This window comes from Ovis aries, chromosome 20, assembly GCF_016772045.2.
Source record: "Ovis aries strain OAR_USU_Benz2616 breed Rambouillet chromosome 20, ARS-UI_Ramb_v3.0, whole genome shotgun sequence".
NCBI classification, from domain to species: Eukaryota; Metazoa; Chordata; class Mammalia; order Artiodactyla; family Bovidae; genus Ovis; species Ovis aries.
In genome coordinates, this window is record NC_056073.1 from 27909558 (window position 1) to 27935675 (window position 26118).

At 44.6% G+C, this 26118-nt stretch overlaps 1 long non-coding RNA gene across 1 annotated transcript; it reads right to left on the minus strand.

Annotated features, from left to right (window-relative positions):
- Positions 1–440: 440 nt before the first annotated feature.
- Positions 441–16617, minus strand: LOC121817448 (uncharacterized). The gene is made up of 2 exons (XR_006057377.2): positions 16405–16617; positions 441–4232 (listed from the first exon to the last, which is right to left on the minus strand). It is a non-coding gene; the product is annotated as an uncharacterized LOC121817448 (long non-coding RNA).
- Between the last annotated feature and the right edge of the window lie 9501 nt (positions 16618–26118).

A 26118-nucleotide genomic window follows, 5' to 3' on the forward strand; every position in this document is an offset into this window, starting at 1 on the left:
GTCAACTATGCAAAAAAAAAAAAGTTCCACCAGTTCATTATGACAACTATAAACTCACTGGTCACTTTTGGAAGATGCTAGAAACTGAGCTGTGATGTCTGAGTGGTTAAGGCATTGGACTCAAAATCCAATGGGGTTTGCCCAGGGAGGTTCAAATCCAGCTCACAGCATTCTCCTTTGGGCTTCCCTTGTGGCTCAGCTGGTAAGGAATCCACCTGCAATGTGGGAGACCTGGGTTCAGTCCCTGGGCTGGGAAAATCCTCTGGATGAACGGAAAGGCTTACCCACTCTAGTAGTCTGGCCTGGGGTAACCAAGAGTCAGACACGACTGTGCAACTTTCACTTTTCTTTCAGAAACCTTTACTTCTTCCTGAACGCTGGTAAATAAAGACACAGTTTTTATGCCACCATTCTTGTACAAATATATCTAAGATCACCAATTGGTTGAGGGACAGTTTATTACATATTCCAGGTAATAAATGAAGACAAGGTGGAAGAATATCATTCTTTTTAATGCCTAATGAAATAAAGGACCGATGCGATAATCAACAGCTGCTAGAAACATATGTGAAAAGCTTATGGCAATCTTACAATGATGAATCATTCCGACAATACTTGAACCCACTGATCAACTCTAGCATCATAAAAACAAAGACAATCCAACATTATGTGCTCTCCAATGTAATACAATAGGAAGTAATGACTTGATGTATACTTGCCAAAAATAATGAACCTAAAACCCATCTATCAGAATCATTTTAACAATGCTAACAGAAATGCAGTGGGCAAATCCAAGCTTGGGAAAATTCACAGGACAGAGAATCAGTTATCTTCATCAGATAAATTTCCAGAAGAAAAGGGATTGGGGTGCAGGTGGGGGAGATAAGAAAAAGGAAACTTAAAGATTGAAAGAGATATCAAGCAAACGCTGTGGTGGACTTGTTTGCATCCTGGTTTGAACGAATTAATTGTAATCTAATTTTAAAACATGAGACAAAATTTAACAGACTGTACATTTATATTAAGGAATTGTGCACTTTTAAGGTGTGATAATTGTACTTTTTAAAGTGAGGTTTTGCACTCTCTGACATAAATCACAGCAGGATCTTCTATGATCCACCTCCCAGAATACTGGAAATAAAAGCAAAAATAAACAAATGGGATCTAATTAAAATTAAAAGCTTCTGCACAACAAAGGAAACTATAAGCAAGGTGAAAAGACAGCCTTCGGAATGGGAGAAAATAATTGCAAATGAAGCAACTGACAAACAACTAATCTCAAAAATATACAAGCAACTCCTGCAACTCAATTCCAGAAAAATAAGTGACCCAATTAAAAATTGGGCCAAACAACTAAATAGACATTTCTCCAAAGAAGACATATAGATGGCTAACAAACACATGAAAAGATGCTCAACATCACTCATTATCAGAGAAATGCAAATCAAGACCACAATGAAATAGCATTTCACACCAGTCAGAATGGCTGCGATCCAAAAGTCTGCAAGCAATAAATGCTGGAGAGAGTGTAGAGAAAAGGGAACCCTCTTACACTGTTGGTGGGAATGCAAACTAGTACAGCCACTATGGAGAACAGTGTGGAGATTCCTTAAAAAACTGGAACTAGAACTGCCTTATGACCCAGCAATCCCACTGCTGGGCATACACACCGAGGAAACCAGAATTGAAAGAGACACATGTACCCCAATGTTCATCGCAGCACTGTTTATAATAGCCAGGACATGGAAGCAACCTAGATGTTCATCAGCAGACGAATGGATAAGAAAACTGTGGTACATATACACAATGGAGTATTACTCAGCCATTAAAAAGAATACATTTGAATCAGTTCTAATGAGGTGGATGAAACTGGAGCCGATTATACAGAGTGAAGTAAGCCAGAAAGAAAAACACCAATACAGTATACTAACACATATATATGGAATTTAGAAAGATGGTAATGATAACCCTGTATGCGAGACAGTAAAAGAGACACAGATGTATAGAACGGACTTTTGGACTCTGTGGGAGAGGGAGAGGGTGGGATGATTTGGGAGAATGGCATTGAAACATGTATACTATCATGTAAGAAATGAATCGTCAGTCTAGGTTCGATACAGGATACAGGATGCTTGGGGCCGGTACACTGGGATGACCCAGAGAGATGATATGGGGAGAGAGGTGGGAGGGGGGTTCAGGATTGGGAATTCATGTACACCCGTGGCGGATTCATGTCAATGCATGGCAAAACCAATACAGTATTGTAAAGTAAAATAAAAAATTAATTAATTAATTAATTAAACAAATAAAATAAAGTGAGGTTTTGGTATATTGAAGTTTTATTAATAAAATACGCCTGGAATTTGCTTAAAAATGACATACTGGGGAAAGGGGAGGATGAGTGGGAGGCAATTGATGAAAGAAAATTGGTCGTGAGCTGATCATTGTCCAAGGGGGTGACAGTGCACAAGAGCCCATCATATTAATTTCTCCACTTCATGTGTGTTTTAATTTTTCTATAATAAAAAAGTTGACACACAAAAAATTTAAGACATCCTGTAAGTGTGGCCTCCCGTGGTCAATATTTGGAAGTGGATCTAACGCAGAACCCAAAAATCCTTTCAAAGATGTGAAAAGATTTTAATTTTTAGAAAGACTGGCTTAACCTGGAGTATGAGAGGATGTCGTTTCCCTTTCAAAGGCAAATCGTCAGTCCTTTTTCTTAATTTCCTCAAAATTAATCTCAGGACCAGGTGCATCCTCCTAACTACCCACCTCCCCACACCACCACCACCACCAGCATCACGAGCAGCAAAGACCTTTGTATATAGTGTTGCCACGTGAGGGACCAAAATTAAAGAAGGACTGCCCCTGTTTCAAAGATAATCCCGTGAAAATAAGAGGCGAGAGGCTTGGAAACCTAAGCCAAGAGGATGACAAGATGATGGGGAGCAAGACTCAGAATTTGCTCCAGAGTTCCAGATTATTACAGGTTTCTTCCTCTTCGACTCCCTTCAACTGGGTGGAGAGCGGGGTAGGCGGATGGGGCGGGCTTCCCGGGCATTTACAGCCAACCGGTTCCAGTCGGGAAACGGCTGGATTACCAAGGCGTGGGGAGCCGCCCGCGGATCTCCGTGTGGCCGCGCGCGCGTCTCCGAAGGGGCAGGGCGCATGCAGGTGTCCGGCCCGGGAGAGGCAACTCCCGCAGAGCAGATTCCAGGAGCGCGCAGTCAGCCCCAACCCGCCCCCCCACCCCCATCCTGTTTCCCGCGTCGCCCTCAAGGCACTGTCGATTACAGAAGCAGCCTTCATCTGCCTGTTAGGCGACGACGGGGGACAAGGTGACCAGGACCCACATCCCCGCCGCTGCCCTCCCGTCGCCCCCTGCATTCCTGCAGAAATCTTCCTGGGGCAAAGTTCACAGTCACTATATCCCGAATTCAAAGTCTGAGTGGCTGACATCACTCTCTTTATCTCATAGCTTCCTTTTCTTGTATGCAGATTTAGCTTCCTTACAAGAGCATATTTCATACTTTCTCCCTCCCCTGACGCTTAGCACAGATCAGGGAATGAGGTGGTTGACAGCATTCACTAAGTGGAAACCATCTCCTAATTCCTCTTTCTCGGGAAGGACTGGTATCTTGGCAACCCCACTCAATTGTGGAGCAGTTTCACCTTACCTCCTCCAGGACGCCTTCCCCAGTCGGGGTTCCTGGCTCTTCCTGTAGACAGGTCCACGCTCCCAAGCCATCGCACTCACCTTGGTAGACTGTGAAGTCCTTGAGGGCAGAAGCTGCCTGTTACTCATCTTGGCTTCCCTCTCCTCCCCTCTTGCATAGTTCTTAGTGAATGAAGGGACATATTGTGACATGGTTTAAATCTGGGAAGGTCCTCCCCCCTGGTCCCTAACCTTAAACTGTGACCTGTCCCTCTTCTGTCCTGTCTGGAAAGAAGCACTTTTGAATCTTTCAGAAGCTGACAAACTTGAATTGGGTCCTGGCCACTCACATAGTGCTGTGTTTGGAAAGTGAAGCAGTCACTGAGGCCAAGGCCTAGCTTTCCATTCTCTAGTTCAAGGTGTTTTCGGCTCCTCCACACACTGGTATCAGTACTAATACCTTCTTCACAGAGTTTAACAGTTTATCAAATGGTTTTATACACCGTATTCCATTTGTTCCTCATAGCCTCTTGAATTAGGTATTGGCATCGATGCTCAAACTCAGGTCTTTTAACTGAAAGCAAACACAAAAGCCATATTGAAAAGGCAAAATATGGTAAAAATATGTGATAGTATGGTATAACAAATAATAATCTTTCCATGGTAGTGCCGTCTACCTTGACATCCTCAACTCCTGTGCTAATTTCCTAAGTCTGCTCTAACAAATTGCCTCAAACTGGGTGGATTAAAACAAGAGAAACTATTCCCTCACTGTTCTGGACGCTAAATGTCTGAAATCAAGGTGTCAACAGGGCCATAGTTTCTCAAAAGTATCTAGAGAAGAACCTTCCTTGCCCCTTCAAATTCCTATGTTTGCTGGCAATCTTTATCCTTTGTCCTTCCTTGGCTTGGATGGAGATGCATCAGTCAAGTCTCCCTACCTCTAGACTTCACCCTGCTCAATCCATCCTCCAGGACAGAGGCCAACATAACCCCCTCTCCAAACATTTTCAAACAGAAGAGTTAGAATGTTTTATAGAATGATATTCTATCATTAGCACTTTACTACAATTGCTTTATCAAGTGCTTTTTCCATCTATCCTTCCCTTTATCCATCCATCAGTCCATCTTATAATTTTATGCTTTTTAAAGTAAGTTGCTTAGGAGCTGCATGTTCGATCCCTGGTTGAGGAACTGAAATCCCACATGCCACTCAGTCAGAAAAAAACAAACCAAAACAAACAAAAACCCCACAAAACCAGACAAAATAAAGTAAGTTGCAGACTTTCAAATGATGTTTAGAAACATAATCTCACCAGGTCAGGGCTTGCGGAACATTCAACGGACATTCCACGATGCCTTCTTTGGGGCAAGCATAAAGCCCAAACCCGTTTGTAAGTGCCTCCAGCCTAATCCCTCCCCGACACTGCTTCTTACTTTCCATTCTAGTGAGATCAATTGCAAGTAAAATTCCCCACTCATCATGCTATTTGTCACCTCCCTGACCTGCTCGTCTTGTCCCTTCTCATGAGATGGTCCTCGACCTCCAGGGCCTCAAGGATCCCCTTCCCCAGAAAGCCTTTCTTGGTACCTGCCTCACCACATGAGGGTCGATGCACCTCTTCTCGAGCTGGCAGCAGCCCCCAGGGCATTCTTCCCTCAATCACTGCACTTAGCTCTATAGATCACTAGAGTGATCTGTTTAGGTGTCTTGCCCACCTTATGTGTGCTCAGTTGCTCAATTGAGTCCTACTCTTTTCAACCCCATGGACCGTAGCCCATCAGGCTCCTCTGTCCATGAGATTATCCTGGCAAGAATACTGGAGTGGGTTGCCATTTCCTTTTCCAGGGGATCTTCCCGACCTGGAGATCGAACCTGTGTCTCCTGTGGCTCCCGCATTGGCGGGTGGATTCTCTACCACTGAGCCAGCTGGGAAGCCTCTTTCCCACCTCTCAAGCCCCCAGATGAGAGCTTCCTGAAAAATCATGGATCCTGCTTTATTTGTCTATTGTCCTTCGCACCTAGATCCCTGTGTGGCCTATGTGGGTGCCCAGTAAATATTTGTCGAGTGAATGCTTGTCTTGTTTTGTCCCTTCTGACAGCACTTCCTGCCTTTGTACCATCTTCTCTCACACAGCCTGGCTTCTAATCCCTAAGGTAGAGCTCAGAGGCTAAGAATGAAGAAAAGAAACACTGAATATTATCAATGTCCTCCAACCATCGACCCCCAGAAACACACCTGTAGTTGAACATATTGGGCTTATTACTCTTTTCATCAAAAGAGTAGGGAACTGTGGGACATCTCAGAAAGAGAGTGTTAGAACAAAAACCTATGACAGTATGTGGGCTTTGGTTAGGTGATTTGGGGGCAGGCCTAAGAAAATAGGGGCTTCCCAGGTGGCTCAGTGGAATCAGCCTGCCAGTGCAGAAGACCTGAGTTCAACCCCTGGGTTGGGAGGATTCCACGGAGGAGGAAATGACAACCCACTCCAGTATTCCTTCCTGGGAAATCCCATGGACAGAGGAGCCTGGAGGATTATAGTCCATGAGGTTTCAAAAAGTCAGACACGACTGAGCACACACGGATGCACTCACTAAGGAAGCAGGGATTTTTCACTAGATAGTATGCTGTCAGAAAACAGGATCAATTTTGCAACTATCTCAATCAGTTCTTTCTACAGAGACTTCCTTGGTGGTCCAGTGGTTAAGAATCTGCCTTCCAATTCAGGGGATGTGGTTTCACATACTGCAACTAAGACCCCATACAGCCATAAATAAATAAATATTTTTAAAAATGAGACAGGTGATTAGAATGAGGATAAAGAAATAATAGCTTTTTTTTTTTTTTTTTTTTTTGTCCATGGGAAGGAGTGCTTGATATTTTGTGGGTGGCACAGTGACGGTTTTTTTGTTTGTGCTCAGATAGAATTATGAGCTGGTGCCAGGAGCCACCACAGGAGATCCCACCCATGACAGGGTCATGTGGAAGAGAACTGTTAAGCAAGGCTTCAGGGCTCAAGGAGCTCCCTAGGCTTTCTCGAGCATCTACCCCAAAACCAGAATCTGTCTGTTTTACTATTTCATGACTTTCACCAACTCCTCTGACATTAACAGGGGGTTAACCCTGACCACCTTTCTCTGGAGAAAATCAACTTGGGGCTATAGCTAATAAGTCTCCTGGACATGAGAGGAATATTTCAAATCAAACCCCCTCTGTTAGCATTCTAGCTTGCTTGGCAGGTATATCCAGACTCTTACAGCTACACATGTGATTATTTATAGCCTCCCAACTGTGAGAGGCACAGAAAGCCTAAAACCTAGAGCCTTTGAAAGAGTTAAAAGTTGTTAGAGTAGTGCTGGTGTAGGATTTCATTATTGGGCCAATGCTTGTTGCTAAGTTCCCATATCTCTTATCCACTGTGCACCTGGGATACATTAGTTAACATAGTGAGAATGTAAGAAAAACAAGTGTAGCCTTAAATTTAACCACATTAGATCTTTGAGCTAATTGGTTCTTTCTTGTAACTCACTGCACTTTTGCTCTGTGAAAAATGTAACTCTGTTTGGCATTTTCTGAGGCTGACATAGATTAGAAATATAAAGAAAAAACACTTTGAGGGAAAATAAGTTTTCTGGTTGAGCAGCCTTTATCAAAAGAGGGTCATAAAATGTTCACAGGCCTCCAAGGCCAGAAGATACTGTATACAACATCATTTGTGGGAAAGGTATGCAGAAAAATCCTGGTTTTGATAAGGGCAAAACTGCTGGAATGTTTGGGCTGACTCTGTATGACCTTTCATCTTTCATTTCCTTCTATGTACAAAAAAATATATATAAGTACCTTTTGAAAATAAAGTAATTGGGCCTTGCTCACCAAAGCAGCTTGGTCAACCCGTGTCTTTCATTCTCTCTCTCTCTCTCCCCCTCTCCCTCTCTTTTTCAGGCTGATCCCTTGGAGCATAGGGGCTCCCTGCGATCACTTATCTGCCTGGGTTTCTAAGACCTGAACGGGAAGACGTTTTACGTCTTCACTCCCTCGGGAGATGGGGAGGGCACCTGGAGCCTCCGTGAACAGGGCAAACTTCTTGTCTCGAAGTTTTATTGGTTCTCTATGTAAACCAAGAAATATCAACCTCTTTCTCTCCTCTATTTTCTTATCTTCAACATTTCTTTCCTTATCTCTCTCTCTCTAAATCAATCGCAATCGCTGACGCCGTTCCTCCTTTGGGTTTCCCTGGATCCTGCGGGGGCTGGACCCCAGCCACGAACAGGAACCCGTAAGGTAATCCTCCCTCATTGTGCAGTTACTCGGAATAGCTAGGACCCCACTCAGGGTGCCGCAGACCCCCCTGCATAAGATAGGTAGGGTGAGTAGGAATGGGTAGTTTTGGGTTGAATGAAACCCAGTTGAGGGGTGAAAGAAACCCAGCTGAAGGGGTGAAAGAAACCCAGCTGAAGGGGTGAAACAAACCCAATCGAAAGGTTGAAACAAACCTCATTTACAAAGGTTGAAACAAACCTTCTTTACAAGACAAAAATATTTCTTTCTCTACAGAAACCTCTGACACGGGTAACAATGAGCTAAAAGAAGGACAACTGTTTATAGAAGTAATTTTGCAACTGTTAAACAAAAGAGTAATCAAAGTTAAAAGGCTAGTGTTCAATTCCTTTTTACATTTGTATGAAAACAATGTCCTTGGTTTTCAGAAGAGGACACTGTTAAATACTTGGGAGAGGGTGGGGAAACAGTTAAACTCTTATTATATTTTACTTGGGCAGAAAAAGTTTCCTGTAGATGCTTTTGCTCTGTGGAGTATGATTAAAAATGTCCTGGACCCCTGTCATGAGGCTGTTAGACAGACTATGGGAGAGGCTGTAGCGGTGGATGGTGGAGGGTCTGCACCTTCTGTGCAGATCATATTTTCTGCCATTGACAGAGAAAAGGAGGGACACTGTGCTCTACCTCCCAAGGAAAGAGAGGGCTTGCAGGACGCTGCAGCCAGGCGCCCTGGCAAGGCCCCTCCCCTCTATGCAAACCTTTAAAAACTTATCCACCACTTTTTGATTTAAAGCGAGATCACCGCCACCTCCCGCTTGTGCCTCCCCAGAGCTCAGGAATTCCCCACTTTGCCTCCAAAACCTCCCAGAGCATTGCCTAAAGCTAAAAAAGATAAAAAGTTTTTGAACAAGTTCAGTTCAGTTCAGTTGCTCAGTCATGTCCGACTCTTTGCGACCTCATGAATTGCAGCATGCCAGGCCTCCCTGTCCATCACCAACTCCCGGAGTTCACTCAGAGTTGCATCCATCGAGTCAGTGATGCCATCCAGCCATCTCACCCTCTGTCGTCCCCTTCTCCTCCTGCCCGCAATCCCTCCCAGCATCAAAGTCCTCTCCAATGAGTCAACTCTTCGCATGAGGTGGCCAAAGTACTGGAGTTTCAGCTTCAGCATCATTCCTTCCAAAGAAATCCCAGGGTTGATCTCCTTCAGAATGGACTGGTTGGATCTTCTTGCAGTCCAAGGGACTCTCAAGAGTCTTCTGCAACACCACAGTTCAAACGCATCAATTCTTCGGTGCTCAGCCTTCTTCACAGTCCAACTCTCACATCCATACATGACCACTGGAAAAACCATAGCCTTGACTAGATGGACCTTAGTTGGCAAAGTAATGTCTCTGCTTTTCAATATGCTATCTAGGTTGATCATAACTTTTCTTCCAAGGAGTAAGCGTCTTTTAATTTCATGGCTGCAGTCACCATCTGCAGTGATTTTGGAGCCCCCAAAAATAAAGTCTGACACTGTTTCCACATCTATTTCCCATGAAGTGATAGGACCGGATGCCATGATCTTCATTTTCTGAATGTTGAGCTTTAAGCCAACTTTTTCACTTTCCTCTTTTACTTTCATCAAGAGGCCTTTTAGTTCCTTTTCACTTTCTGCCATAAGGGTGGTGTCATCTGCATATCTGAGGTTATTGATATTTCTCCTGGCAATCTTGATTCCAGCTTGTGTTTCTTCCAGTCCAGCGTTTCTCATGATGTACTCTGCATATAAGTTAAATAAGCAGGGTGACAATATACAGCCTTGACGTACTCCTTTTCCTATTTGGAACCAGTCTGTTGTTCCATGTCCAGTTCGAACTGTTGCTTCATGGCCTGCATACAGATTTCTCAAGAGGCAGTTTAGGTGGTCTGGAATTCCCATCTCTTTCAGAATTTTCCACAGCTTATTGTGATCCACACACTCAAAGGCTTTGGCACAGTCAATAAAGCAGAAATAGATGTTTTTCTGGAACTCGCTTGCTTTTTCCATGATCCAGCAGATGTTGGCAATTTGATCTCTGGTTCCTCTGCCTTTTCTAAAACCAGCTTGAACATCAGGGAGTTCACGGTTCAAGTATTGCTGAAGCCTGGCTTGGAGAATTTTGAGCATTACTTTACTAGTGTGTGAGATGAGTGCAATTGTGTGGTAGTTTGAGCATTTTTTGGCATTGCCTTTCTTTGGGATTGGAATGAAAACTGACCTTTTCCAGTCCTGTGGCCACTGCTGAATTTTCCAAATTTGCTGGCATATTGAGTGCAGCACTTTCACAGAATCATCTTTCAAGATTTGAAAGAGCTCAACTGGAATTCCATCACCTCCACTAGCTTTGTTTGTAGTGATGCTTTCTAAAGGCCCACTTGACTTCACATTCCAAGATGTCTGGCTCTAGATGAGTGATCACACCATCGTGATTATCCGGGTCGTGAAGATCCTTTTTGTACAGTTCTTCCATGTATTCTTGCCATCTCTTCTTAATATCTTCTGCTTCTGTTAGGTCCATACCATTTCTGTCCTTTATTGAGCCCATCTTTGCATGAAATGTTCCCTTGGTATCTCTAATTCTTGAAGAGATCTCTAGTCTTTCCCATTCTGTTGTTTTCCTCTATTCCTTTGCATTGATCGCTGAAGAAGGCTTTCTTATCTCTTCTTGCTATTCTTTAGAACTCTGCATTCAGATGCTTATATCTTTCCTTTTCTCCTTGGCTTTTCGCTTCTCTTCTTTTCACAGCTATTTGTAAGGCTTCCCCAGACATCCATTTTGCTTTTTTGCATTTCTTTTCCATGGGGATGGTCTTGATCCCTGTCTCCTCTACAATGTCATGAACCTCATTCCATAGTTCATCAGGCACTCTATCTATCAGATCTAGGCCCTTAAATCTATTTCTCACTTCCACTGTATATTCATAAGGGATTTGACTTAGGTCATACCTGAATGGTCTAGCAGTTTTCCCTGTTTTCTTCAATTTCAGTCTGAATTTGGTAATAAGGAGTTCATGATCTGAGCCGCAGTCAGCTCCTAGTCTTGTTTTTGTTGACTGTATAGAGCTTCTCCATCTTTTGATGCAGAGAATATAATCAATCTGATTTCGGTGTTGACCATCTGGTGATGTCCATGTGTAGAGTCTTCTCTTGTGTTGTTGGAAGAGGGTGTTTGCTATGACCAGTGCATATTCTTGGCAAGACTCTATAAAGTAACTTTAAAAGCAGACGCGTGCACAATATGTAGAGCGTGCTCCTCGGAAAAAATCTCCTTGGGGGGCTTCACCCAGGCTAGGAGAAAAGCGGAGCAAAAAGAGACTTGGCAACAATATTAACCCCTGATGTGCCGATTACTCTGATTCCAACGAAAGCGGCATGTCTGAGGACATTGTGAGACTTGTGCTAGGGTGTAGCTCGCTTTGTTTGCAGGAAATTTTGGTGGTGCCTGGTATAGTAGATTTTGATTACATTGGAAAAATTAAAGTTTTGATCTCGCTGCCTATCAAAACTGTGCAAATTAATAAAGGTCAAAGAGTAACACAGCTTTTGCTTTCACCTTATTATCAGACAAGAAAAAAACTTAACTTCTCAAGCTAGGAGCCCCAAAACATTTAGATTTAGTTATCTAGCCTTTTGGGTGCAAAAAATTACAGCTCCAAGGCCTTTAAAAGATCTTTTAATTCAAAAAAATAAAATATCAGGGCTGTTAGATACTGGAACAGATGTCTCTTTCATTGCTGAAAAAGATTAACCCTATTCCCACCAAGCCAGCACTGGTCAATCAGATAGCTAAATTTAAAACAGAGAAAATTTAAGTGTTCCTCTCCACATCATGTTTTATACCATGCTTTGTTTGTAATTAATCATTTAAACCGGTCCAGTGCCTTGTCATTGCAGTCTGTCTCCTCTATTTTCTTATCTTCAACATTCTTTCCTTATCTCTCTCTCTAAATCAATCAGAATCGCCAACGCAGTTCCTTCGGGTTTCCCTGGATCCTGCAGGGGCTGGACCCCGGCGGGCTGGCCTTGCTTTTTCTCGTGATTTCAGAGTGAGCTCATCTGAGGTCGTTGTTTTGTAAGATAGTTTCTGCCTTATAGGAGAATAACGTGGTTTGCCTGTGAGTGGAAGCCTGCTTCTGAAAGTCAGAGCCTGCTGTTTTGTCAGAGGCTTCTCTGTGTTTAAGTGGGGAACTGGCTGAAGGATGAATTAGTGGGGTTGGGGCACATGTGTTTACCTGTGTAGAATCCAGTTCAATGCCAGAAACTTTCAAAGAGAGTAAGTTTATCTCCAGTGTCCAACCGCCAACTCAGCCATGCAATTCAGGTCACCGGCAGACACATTCACCCTCATGGTCATCACCCGCACGGCCGTGGGAGGGGACTGGTGACCCCGGGCACTGGTGAAGCTGAGTCATGACGAGGGAGAGGCCAGCTGCCTTCGACGGCCTTGGCTGCGACCTCTCCCAGACTCCTCCTCCCCAGACATCCTGCATCCTCACAGGACACAGACTCTGCAGCTTGATTCCCTGGCCTGGCTGTTTTTGTTTGTCATCCTGCCCGGTATCACAGCCTCACAGTGACTCCCTTACAGACTCATGTGAGCCCTGAGGAAAACCTATTAGATATGAATTCTTTGTTGGTTTTGTGACTGTGGCCTCTAAGCAGACTGGTTGAGCTCCCTGGACCCCAAGGGCCTTGTTGTCTCTGCTCCCTGCCTTTTGATGATCTCACTCTTACCACCAGTTTCTGGATTCCAGTGACTCACTGCAGATGCCTTGCTCCTGAGTTCTCCAGGGATGCTCTTTAAGGACAGGCAGGAGAGAGGCCATGACCTTGCCTCCTTCAGTCCAGGGTGTCTGTCTAACGATCTAGTGAGTCCCCCTCTCCCATAGAGCCCTGAACATCTCCTCCCAGACCACAGCTCTCACATGACTGCCTCCTGCCTCCTGCCTTCGTGATCCTTTTCTGCCAAAGATGGCACCTCTCCTGTTAGAGTTCCTGGCTTTCATCTTCATGTTCTGTCCTGACCCAGCACTGGTCCCTTCTCTTCCTTCAGGCACAAGTCTGTTTTTTACCAGTTCCACTTGCTTGCTGTAAGACTTTGAACAAATTAATTAAGTCTCTGGGCTTCAGTTTTTGCATCTGTAAACTGTGGATAATGATAATTACCTTTTACTATTGCTGTGTGGATTAGTGTTGTTTTCTTTTTTTACTGCACACATAATAATTAATGTATGGCTCCCCAGGCGACTCAGTGGTAAAGAATCCACCTGCTAACTCAGGAGCTGCTGGAGATGTGGATTGATCCATGGGTTGGGAGGATCCCCTGGAGGAGGAAAGGGCAACCCACTCTAGTATCCTTGCCAGGAGAATCCCATGGAGAAAGGAGGCTGACGGGCTGCAGTTCATGGGTCGCAAAAAGTAGGACGCGACTGAGCAATTAAACAACAACATGAGCCCCACATCCTGCCCAGTGAGCTCAGGAAGTTAATGATTTCTAGGACATACTCTCTGCACACATAAAAAGTAATAATCTGTGGACCAGCTAGACCACGTAGGGACAAGAAAACTCCTCTGCCTAACCTGGAGGAGGAGCTGATGATGGAAGTATGACATCTACTCAAGAAAGACAAAGAAGTTCTCCCCTCCCCACTTTTCTTTTGTTTATAAAACCCTAGTCCAGTAAGTGCTCAGCATGGCATTTCTCACTTGCCTGCTTGTAAGCCTCACAAGCATCCTATCTAATACGTCACTTCTTATCTTTTAAAAAAAAAAAAAATTTTAAACCAGACAGGTACAATGAAAGTCTCCTTTAGTCAGTGTCCCCTGGATCCTAGTCTGATGTGGTCCTTCAGGACATTTTTCTGTGAATTTATATACATATTTATGTACACATGGAAATATATATGTGAATTGTGTGTGCATAGCTTAAAAACATCTATAAAGTGAGCATAGTGGGGATGATGAAGCAATAGATAATACCTAAATTGAAAAAGCATGCAGTAATAATATAATCGTGTTTACAGATATGGAGACACATACCAAAAAGTAAATCAGCTGAAAGAGTTGAAAGTGGTGGAGGTGGGTGTGGCTGCTGGTTTTTCTCGTTAACTCATTATTTGCCTTTTCATGTGCAGTTATAACTCTGGTCACACTCCCAAAAATAATCTATGCCTTGTGTTCCTTTTTCCCCCTCATCAGCAATGTGGAGATCTGCTGCCCACTCATGCCCTCAGACCAATTTCACATACTTCCTTCCCCCTCCTCCTCCCCATTCCCACAGTCCAGCCTGTGCAGCCCTCTGAGTCCATTCTCCACCTGCAGCCAGAACCCTGCTTCATCAGAGTGTGTCTGATGCAACATGCTTCATCAGAGTGTGTCTCTCCCCACTTAAAAACTGTCTGAGGGGACTTCCCTATTGGTCCAGTGGTTAAGAATCCATCTTCCAAATCAGGGGGCACAGGTTCAGACCCTGGTAGGGGAACTAAGACCCTGCATGTCAAGGGGCAACTAAAACCGTGTGCTGTAAATAGAGAGGCCAACTAGAGAAGCCTGCGCATCACAAGGAAGACCCAGCACAGCCAAAAAAACAAAACAAAACTCTCTGAGGACAAACTAGTAGTTACTAGTGCGGAGACAATATAGGCGTAGGGAGTTAAGAGGTATAAACTATTATGTATAAAATAAGCTACAAGGATATATTATACAAGGAATATAGCCAATATTTTATAATAACTATGTGCTGTGTGCTGGGCCGAGAAGGCAATGGCAACCCACTTCAGTACTCTTGCCTGGAAAATCCCATGGATGGAGGAGCCTGGTAGGCTGCAGTCCATGGGGTCGCTAAGAGTTGAGACAACTGAGTGACTTCACTTTCACTTTTCACTTCCATGCATTGGAGAAGGAAATGGCAACCCACTCCAGTATTCTTGCCTGGAGAATCCCAGGGACGGGGGAGTCTGGTGGGCTGCCATCTATGGGGTCGCACAGAGTTGGACACAACTCAAGCGACTTAGCAGCAGTGTGCTGGGCCAGGTTGCTTCGGTCCTGTCAGCTCTTTGCAACGTTATAGACTTTGGCCTGCCAGGCTCCTCTGTCCATGGGATTCTCCAGGCAAGAATACTGGAGGCTTGCCATGCCTTCCACCAGGGAATCTTCCCAACCCAGGGATTGAACCCAGATCTCCCACATTGCAGGTGGATCCTTTACCATCTTAAAAGTAAAGAAAAAAGTCTCTGAGACTCAGCTAGGAGAACAGGGTTAATATTTAGCCTTTTGCATGGCAAGCCCCACCTCCCTCTCAGCTCCAGCCCCGGGCACGAGCATCCTTACCATAAACATCATCTTCACCAAGGTCAACTGCCTGCCATTCTCCAGACACACCTTGTTCCCCTGGGCTTCCCTGGCTCTGTACTCCCTGTTCCCTCTAACGAAACCTTCCCTGTGTGTCTTTAATATGGATCACAACTCATAGGGCAAAATATCTTGCACTTTTAAACCATGAGTATTAGAGGTCTTCACAAATCGATCCAAAGAAGTCGTCCTCATCCTTCCTAACGGCTCCATGAACTCAATGAGATAATGTATGAGAAAGTGCTTTGCCTGCTCTTTGGCACCTAGAAATTGTCAACGAATGTTTCTTTACTTCATTTAAGTTCCTATTACTCCAACATAATGGAGAAGCACTCTCATTATCCCTTAACAGTATAGTTGTAAGATCCCTCCTCAACCCTGCAATGGTTTTAAATCCATCATGAATTAAATGTCACTGAACTCCATCCAATTCCCTTCACATCCCTTGTTTATTCTCTTTGAACTCACTCAACTCTTGGGAGCTCTCCCAGACTGTGTTTGCTTGCTTATGCCTCAACGGCCTTCTCCCACCACCACCCCCACCATCCACTAGGGAAATACTTTCCTTCTTCCAAGATCAGACTGTGTCACTTCCCCCTGAAAGCTGCCCTCCCCCAGAGAAGAGCCCCAGTCATCTGGGCTGCCATGCTGTCCTGTAGTTACTGCTCACATCACTCCTCAATTAGCTTAGCCTTCTGAAGGCAGACTGCCTTAGCATCTTCAGGGCTTAGCACATTGCCTGACACATAACAATGGCCCCATAGATGTTTGCTGGAAGAAAATCTCCAAGTACCTAAAAGTCTAATCTCCCTTTTCTATATAATATGACATATACAGAAGCAGCTGCACTTGTAGTATAAAGGATAAAATAGAGTGTTTAGATTCTTACTAGCTGTGTGATTTGGGGCAAGTCACTTGACCTCTCTGAGCCTTGACCTACCTCAGGAGGATGAAGTAAATTAAAATATGCAAAAGAGCTCTAGAAAGCAACAATTGTCATTACTGCCTCTTCTCCAAACTCATTTGCAACTTAGTTTTGACAAATCGCCCTAAATCTAGTCACTTCTGTGAAACCGTCTCTCTCCTCTCACCTGTTCCCCGTTCATTCCCAGTGCTCTGGTTTCATCCTCGGGCCCCCTTCATCTGATTTGGTGGGCCAAGTTCTCCGCTAATCCCCCCTGTGACGTCTCTGCAGCCTTTGCCTTTCTCCTCTTACGTGTAGAAGAATCTTCACAGCTTCCGCGGAGCCATCCCGGGAGCCTTGGTTCGGGGCCTTTTCCTCCACTTCCTTGAAGCCCCTCCCTGTCCTCCCGGCCACACGCACCACCCCTGGGGGCGGGGGCGCCGGGCGTGGCCGGGTGATGCCTCCACCAAGCACTGGTTTCGAGACGCTCGCAAAGGTGCACAGAGGTGGCAGATAAAAGGATGCGCGATGCCACGCTCTGCGCCAGGAGGAGCTTGACCCCTGTGGGGAGCCGCAGAGACCGCAGGGCCCTCGAAGCCAGTTTGCCTCCCAAAGATGCAGGGCAGGGCAGTACTGGGCTGGAGGGGAGTGTTGGGGGTAGGGGAGGAAGTAGGCGTACATCTGAAGCTCCGGAGGAAGTCAAAGGGAGAGGCTCCTGAGCTAATTAGCAGGCCGGATGCCAGCAACATGCCAGCGATGTTTTGACGATCTGTCACCTGGGAAGAAGAAGGAAGGGAGGGAGGGAGAGTCTGTCATGTGGGCCAAGACCTGAGAGGCACGTGGGGCTCCTCTCAACTGCTCGCCAGCTCATTAGGCTTTTCTGGGTCATTCTCTGTATTACTGTCTCCCTCAAGGGTGCCCCTGCTCTGCCTCACGCCTGCTTTCATGTTTCTGCCTTGGTCTCTCTGACTCACCGTGTCTCTGACTCTCATTGTGTCTCCCTTTGTGTCTCTGCCCCTGGGAGTCAGGAGTCAGGTTGAGAGAAGAGGCACTTGAACCCAGCCCTCCCTGACTCTGCCTTCTGCAGCCTTTGACCTTGGGCAAGCAAGCTTGGGCCTTGGTTTCTTCCCTGTGGCTGAATGTTATGAACGCCCCTGGAGTGGTTAGTGAAATTTCAAAAATAAAAATAATAATAAGCTTTGAAGATTATAAATTTCTATATAACCATGAACTATTCTTTTTGGTGCTGTCACTGCTCATAATGTCATATGCTTATCTGGGCCTTGTTGAGGTATGGGGAAGTCATTCTGGCTTATGCATGATTTTGCTTGAGCTCATGTTAACTAGAACACCCTGTCTTACAACCTGTAGAGCATGCATCTGCTTTAACCATTAAAGAAAAGAATGTATCTAAAAAACAACATGGAGTAATTGTGGTTCAAGCATTCAAAAATAGAACCAGGTGGCCAATATGGCTGTTGTTTCAAAGAGGTTCCTGCATTACTGAGAACCCGAATTGTCTGAACCGTATCAACGTCAAGGACACCAGCCATTTTCAAAATAGTATCTGCTAGCAGCTGTTAGGTATAACCCTGTGGTCTGAAGGTCTCCCCTTGCAACTGTGCAACCATTTTGGACCCCAACCAATCCTTGCCAGCTTCAATCCTAGTTCTTGACAAATATCTTATGTGACCTTGGAGGTTTTTCCTTTATAAGCCTCTGCCATTTGTCATCCACGCTTTTGAGTCTGTATTTCCCACGCTGTAGTCCTCAATCTGGCTCAAATAAAAACTCTCCTATTTTTATTATAGATTGATTATTGATTATTTCTACGGACATTGCACAGTTCACAAAGCAACTGGGGACTTCCCTGGTGGTCAAGTCGTTGAGAGTTCGCCTGCCAATGCAGGGGACATGGGTTCAATCCCTGTTTTGGGAAGATTCCACACGCCACAGGGCAACTGGGCCCATGTGACCCAATTACTGAAGGCTGCTCGCCTAGAGCCTGTGCTCTGCAATGATAGAAGCCGCTGCAATGAGAAGCCCGTGCACCACAACGAAGAGTAGCCCCCTCCCCACTGCTCACTACAAGTAGAGAAAGCTCGTGCAGCAACGGAGACCCAGGGCAGCCATAAATAAACAATTAAAACAAAACAAAAAAAAACACCCTGAAGCAACTGAATATCTGACAGGCATCTCAGCTTCACATGCCCACCATTTAACTCCTGACTTTGCACCCAAACTGGCCCCTCATGATCTTCCCTACCTCCATCCCGGGCAGTTCCATCCTCCCAAGGTGCTTGAGCCAAATCTCTTGGAGATTCCTGACTCCTGTTTTGCTCTCACACCCCAAATGCAACTCAGCGGCAACCTTATCAGCTCTTCATCAGCTCACATCCAGAAGTCAGCCCTTTCTCATCATTTTCATTCCTTACCAGGCTCAACTCACTCAGTACCAAAGTCCTCACAGTGGCCTCAAGACCACACACAGTCAGCCCATCACCTCTCTACCTGCCTACCACTCTCCCCACTCCTCTGTCTGCCCCAGCCACATGGCCTTCATGCTAAGTCTCACATATCATAGGCTTTTGCCCCTGATTTTCCCTCAGTCTGGATCATGCTCCCTCCAGATAAGCAATTGGCTCATTCTTTCATCCATTTCAAATCCTTGCTTGAGTATTATTTAGTACAGTTATAACCCTACGCACTCTAACACCTCTATCTTCCTTCCAAGCTTTATGTTGTTTTATGATACTTATCATACTTTTCACTTATTTATTTGGTACGTATCTGTTTTCCCCATTAGAATGTAATTCCCATAGGGGCAGATTCCTGTCTGCATTATTCTCTGCTGAGTCCCCACCTCCCACCAGTACCTGGCACATAGTAGGTGCTTAATAGCCTTTTGTTGAATACATGAATGTAAATTATTTCCTTTGATCGTTAAAACAATTTTTGAGATAAGTGTGGTTATTCCTGCTTTATAGCCACAAAAAGAACAAGACTTGAATCAAATATTGAATACCCCACTGTTTCCAAATGGGATGTGTGTGTTCCTTCAGTCTCTGCAGGTTCTTACCTAGTTTAGTCAGAAGGAGCAGAGGTCTCAGATTTCTCAGTTCAAAATGAGGGATTAAGACTTCCCTAGCGGTCTAGTGGTTAAGAATCCATCTTCCAAGCAGGAGACACCAGTTCGATCCCTGGTCAGGGAACTAAGATCCCATATGCCACATAGCACAGTTTCCCTCCCTCTCAAACATGTACAAAATGAGAGATTTAGACCAGTTAGTTTCCATCTTCTAGAGAATGATGCCTCCTTAGCTGCTTCAGTCCAAGTTCTTCTCCCTCTTCCCAGCCTCATCCCTTCCTGGGTCCAGGGAAGTGAGGCTAAATGGTTTGCCAGGTCCACTGGGAAACTGTGGCCCACAGATTCATGAGAAACCTTTTCATTTCTTGCTTCCTACACTCCACACATCTCACTGGTTGAGTCTCTGATTCTGTCCAGGAAATAGGATGACTACAAAGAAAAAGAGAGAAAGAGTAAGAAAGAGAAAATGATGGAGGAGAAGGCAGGGAGTGAAGGAGATGGAGTAGGCAGGTAAGTGGATGTTAGGAAACACTCTGCAGAGAGGCAGTGGCTGTGAACTGTTGTCCCACTGAAACAAGGTATTTCATCACTTGGGCATTCCTTCCTCTCCTGTGATCCCATCACAACTCCCACAGCTCCTTAAGAGCTTTTCCTGTTTCCCTAAATAGTTCTTGCATCAACCCAGTTGCCCATTGCAGGAACTATGAGTTCACCCCTGATTTTCCCCTCCCTTACCCTCCAATGACCACTCCAACACTTTCTTCAGTTCTGTCTACAAAATATACTTCACATTGGCCTGCTCATCTCCCAGTCCACTGGCTACCATCTAACTGAAGCCATCATCACCTCTCACCTAAAGTACTGGAATAGTTTTCACTCTTCAAATGACCATCTTGCACTGCTCCAGGGAATGTCAAAAGCATTTAGTGGCCTTGGGTCTCTCCCATTCCACTCTTGCCTTAATCTACTGCTCACAACTTAAGACTCTGCACAGTTGGTCTTTGCCTAAGGTTTTATCTACCTTGTATCATCTTCACTCCCCTGCTCCCCATGCACCAGGTTTGCTTTGTTTGTTTCTTTAGGATTTATTACTATTTATTTTTTGGTTGAGCTGTGCAGCTTGCCGGATCTTAACTCCTGGACCAGAGATCAAACCCACATCCTTGACAGTAAAAGTGCTGAGCTCTAACCACTGGTCAGCTTTGTTTAAATTAGCCTCAATTGCTCTTGCCTTAGAGTCTTTGCCAAGTTGTTCCCTCTGCCTGGAAAACCCTTCCCTCTGTTCTGTGCTTAATGAACTCTTATTCAGCTCTCAGTTACCCTCTTAAATGTCACCTCCTCAGAGAGCACTTCCTCAGCCTCTCATCTAAACTAGAGCCGCCTGCTATCAGTCTTTGTGCTGGATCTTTAAAGAGTTGCCAGATTTAGCAAGTACAAATACAAGACATCTACTTGAAATCTGAATTTCAGATAAATAATGAGTCAATTTTTTTTTAGTATAAGTATGCCCCCAAACATATTTGAAAAATACTTAAATACTTTTTAAAAATTCATCATTTATCTGAAATTCAAATTTGCTTGTATTTTACCTGGCAACTCTAGATATGTGGATTGACTTTATTTCCATTCTATTTGGTTGGGAAGTAAAAAACTATTTCTCAGAAATTTTTGCAGCTGGGTTCTGAACCAGAATTAAGGTTGGCCAATTAGATGTATTTGTATGATATTTGAAAGGCAGAAATGAGGGAGAAGCCATTTTCCTATAATAGATGGTCAGGTGGACAAGCTCCAATAAACATGAGAGGTTCGTGGCAGCAGACCAGTTGGGGGAGTGACTGCAGCATTTCTGATTTCTGGAGATTGACCTTGAAGTCAGTCGCCCAGTTAGGACCTCTTGACTCTTAATTCTCCAGGTTTTTCAACGATTTTCTTGTCAACTGGTTCCCTGAATTAAATCCCTTGCTTAAAATACCCAGAGAGGTTTCCTCTGTCTGCACAGAGGCCTTCCTGGTACAGTTCTCATCACCCTGTTATTGTGTGACTGGACAGTATTCCTCTCACCCACAGACTCTAAGCTGCCTGAAGACAGGCCCCTTTCAACTCTGCTGCTGCTGCTAAGTTGCATCAGTCGTGTCTGACTCTGTGCGACCCCATAGATGGCAGCCCACCAGGCTCCCCCGTCCCTGGGATTCTCCAGGCAAAAACACTGGAGTGGGTTGCCATTTCCTTCTCCAATGCATGAAAGTGAAAAGTGAGAGTGAAGTCGCTCAGTCGTGTCCGACTCTTTGCAACACCATGGACCACAGCCTACCAGGCTCCTCCATCCATGGGATTTTCCAGGCAAGAGTACTGGAGTGGGGTGCCATTGCCTTCTCCACCTTTCACCTCTAAGGTTCTACACATCTCTGTAGTAGAGGAAGCAATCAGAATCGAGTTAGCTACATTTGGTGCACTGCACAGGTTAATACATTGTTTGTTTGGAAGACTCATTCTTCAATGAGATGCTCAATTTTTTTTTTTTTTTTGGTTGTGCCAGGCAGCAAGTGGCATCTTGTTTCCCCTACCAAGGATCAAACCCACGCCCACTGCAGTGAAAGCATGGAGTCCTAACCACTGGATATCCAGGGAAGTTCCAAGATGCTGATCTTGAATACATTGAAGGAGGACAAGGGTTAAAAAAGGAAATGAAAAGACGACTAGGCCAAAGGGAATGTCTAAATACATAAATTGGACCCTGTAAACTGGCCCCCCCCCCCACACTTAATGCCCTTCAGTGGCATTGCACTTTGTAGAACCAAACCCAACTTCTAATCTGGCCCCTAAGGCCCTGCACAGCTTGGTTCTTAGTACCTCTCCAGTGTCTCTTTATACCATTCTTGTCACACCTCATAGTGTGCCATCTTCATCAAGATATTTCCTTCTGCAGGGCCTTTGCACCTACTGTGCCCGCTGCCTAGAAAGCTCTCCCCACAACTTTTTACTTCTGGCTCCCTCTCATCAGTCAGAGCTCAGCTTAAATGTCACCTCCTCAGAGAAGCTTTTTCTAACAGCCTATTAAAATCAGTGCACATCTCCTCCAGTTAATTCCTCTTATATTATCCACTTTGTATTCTCCAAAGAACTTATGACACCTATAATTATCTTGTTAATTTATTTGTTTACTTGCTTATTGTTGGTCTTTCCCAATAAGATCTAAATTGCCAGAGGATACGGACCATGGCTGGCTTGTTCACCAGTGTATCCTCACTCCTAGAACAGTGTTTGACATGTAGAATGTTGTGTTAGTCACTCAGTCATGTACGATTGTTTGTGATCCCATGGACTGTAGCCCATCAGGCTCCTCTGTCCATGGGATTCTCTAGGCAAGAATACTAGAGTGGGTAGCCATTCCCTTCTCCAGGGGACCTTCCCGACTGCTTCATAAATAGTTGCTGAATGATTAAATGAATGGATGAATGAATGCTCAGCTCTTAAAGCTCAGATGCTTAATGAAAGCAGCTCTTCAAGCCTAGGGGGCACTAAGAGAAAAATGATTAGTGAATGTCTAAGGGGGAATTTAAAGGACAGATAAAGAAATGTCAGTGATATTAATGGAGGGTTATCAGAAGGAAAGAGAATAAAAGGGCATCCTGAATGAACTTGAAGGAGAGGCAACATCTGGGAGAAACTGTTAGCCTTAAGCATGGATTTAAAGGGAGAGGGATAAAGGAGGCTTCCGGTAGGGAAAATAAAATCTCAGAAGAGCGGAAGTAATGCTTAAGGGAAAGAGCATAGAATTCAGAGGTGGGACATCTGAACTTCACTCCCACTTCTGCCTCTCACCCGCTGTTTGAGCCCAGGCAAATCCCTTACCATGCTGGAATCCGAGTTGTCACTGTAAAATATCTGGATTCTCAACCCCACAGCTGATAAACGGCTGAACAAGAGATCAGGCAATATGGATGACAGTCCTGTATAACCCTGGTCACATTTTTGAGCATCAGGATTTCTCATTTAATCTGACCAGCGTGCTGCAATTCATGGGGTCGCAAAGAGTCGGACATGACTGAGTGACTGAACTGAACTGAATCTTTGTCCCCGATGTCAGTCTTAAATTCATACTTCCTGAGGCTGCCCTGAGCCTCACAAGATGTTTTACCCAGAGTTCTTGGAGCCATTGAATAGGAAAGCTGCCGTGCTCTATTAGGATCAGTCATGTTAAAGCACACTGTAAACAGCAGTCCTTTTTTTTTTTTTTCTAAACAAAGAGTATTTCTAGAAGCAATCGAGGTTGAAGAAACTCTTTGGGAAGGAGTATAGTGAGTGGGAATTGAGAAAGAATAATGGTTTCCTTCATCAATGCTCCTTACCCCTGGGCCTCTTTTCCCACTTTCAGTTTTTTCCCCTAAGATGCTTCACATGCTTTGTTCAGGCTTTTTCATTTTTCTCCAACTCAACCCAACCCATCCTTCATTTACAAGCCACCTCCTCCAGGAAGCCTTCCTGAAATAGTTTCCACTCATTCTCTGACCTGTAAACAAAACCCTCCACTCACTCTTCTCCCTTCAGCACACCTTTACAATTTGGTAATGACAGATCTTGATCGATGATGGAGATACCTTATTTGTTTCATCACACTCCCTGATTCAGTAATGGCAGATTTCGGATGATGATGGATATACTTTACCCGCCTTGTCATACTTCCTAAGGGCAGGGGCCATGGCTGGCTTGTCATCAGTCTCCCAAACACCTTTTCATACCTGCCTCTTCCCCTCCAAGGCTCCTAAAGACTTGTAGGCTCTTTAATAACATGGGGATGTTGGAGATACATAATTTTTCAAGGCAGAAGCTGGTGTGTCTCCCTTTGCCTGGCAAAGCAATAATTTAAAAAAAAATGATGGGATTTACTGACATGGGGAAGAGATAGACTGAAAAATAAACAAAAGAAGAAAAGAAAGGAAGAGATGGAAAAGAAATGAGAGAATTATGCAAGGCCTTCCCACCTTTAGCATCTCCATTGCCACGCACGGGTGTCTAACTACCACATTCGGCAGCATCACAAGCAGATATATTGGGTGGAGTTGGAAAGGGGTAGGAGGAGTTATGTAGGAGACACCTGTATTGAGAAGATGTGGTGCTAACCAAGAGGCAGGATGCAGTCATGGTCAACTGGAGGAACCCAAGCCAACACACCAAAAACCAGCTCTGCCCATCCGCTTCTCTGAAAATGGAATAAACCAAGGGAGAATTAGAGGATCAAGTGTAGAGTTGTTGGGGATTCTAGCAAGGAAGGGAGACAGTCTTGAAAAGTGAGACATTTCCTGGCAGTGAAACTACTGAACCACTGACGCTCATGTGGTCTAGAGCCCATGCTCTACAATAAGAGAGTAACCCCTGTTCACCAGCAACTAGAGAAAGCTGGCACGCAGCAACGAAGACTCAGTGCAACCAAAAGGTAAATTAATTTAGTTAAATTTAAAAGACAAATTATGATGAACTTTTGTTTGAAATCTGTGAAACAACACACATTTGTTATCTTATAGTTCTGTAGTTCAGAAGCCTAAAATGGGTCCTACAGGGTGTCAGAGTGCTGGACTCCATCTGGAATCCATCTTCTTGTCTTCTCCAGCTTCTAGCGGCCACCTTCTTCCTTTGCTCATGGCTCCCCATCCTCAGCCTTCAAAGCAAGCAGCGTCAGGCTGAGTACTCTCATGACTCTTTAATCCAAAGAGGAAGATTGTCCTCGTCTGCATCTGTCCTCCACCTTTTTTGGCCACACCACAATGCATACCAATTCTTAGTTCCCTGACCAGGTATCCAACCCGCACTCCCAGCAGTGCAAGTGGTGTCTTAATCACTGGACTGCCCGGGAAGGCCTTGTCCTCCACTTTTAAGGACCTTGGATAATCTAGAATAATCTTATTACTTAAAACTCAACTGATTAGCAACCTTAATTCCATCTGCAAGCTTAATTCCCCTCTGCCATGTAAGGTAACATGTTCACAGGTTCCATGCCACAGGTAACATGTTCACAGGAATTAGAACATGGGCATCTCTGGCGGGATCGTTATTCTCCCTATCATAACATGGAAGTCCATTTCACAACATAGATTTTGGTCATATCTGTAGCCATTTGCTTGGGTAGCTGTGCATTTTATGAGCAGGGAGCTGGGAGATTTGTTTCAAGATGAGTGTATGTGTGTTCATTTGTGTACTTTGTTTATCAGAGTGTCATGTTTGAGTGTCTCCCTGATAAGTAAAGGGGGAGAAGGATGCCTGGAGGGGTTGCCTAATAACCTGCTTCTGCTCCATTAAGACTTACTGTTGTTGTATTGTTGCTCTTGTTGACAATAAAACTAATGACAGAGTGTCTTTGCATGTTTTCTTCCAGTATGTCTATCTGTCCCTAAATAATCCGGGTGTCCATCCCAGTGATACAAGTGTGTATGAGACCATTTGTGGCATATGTGCGGTTTTGCATTGTATGAGGGTATCTGCCTATTAGGGCTGTGCATTTGGGGGCATTTAGACATTGCTGGGTGCACACACATGTTTGTGCAACAGTGTGTGCTTGCAGTTGTAGACATCTGAATGTTTACTTATTCACAACCCCCCAGGAGTACCCAGACAGAAAGGCCTAGCATGAGAGAGGCAGAGGAACTAAGATGAGGAGAGAAGAGGAGGACGGAGGAGGAGAGAGACAGAGATGGAGGTAACGGAACAGGGCATGAGGAAAAATCCAAAAAAGAGAAAAAATCAGAAAGTAGAACAGAAGACTTTCCTGGTGGTCCAGTGATTAAGAATTCATCTGTCAATGCAGGGAACATAGGTTTG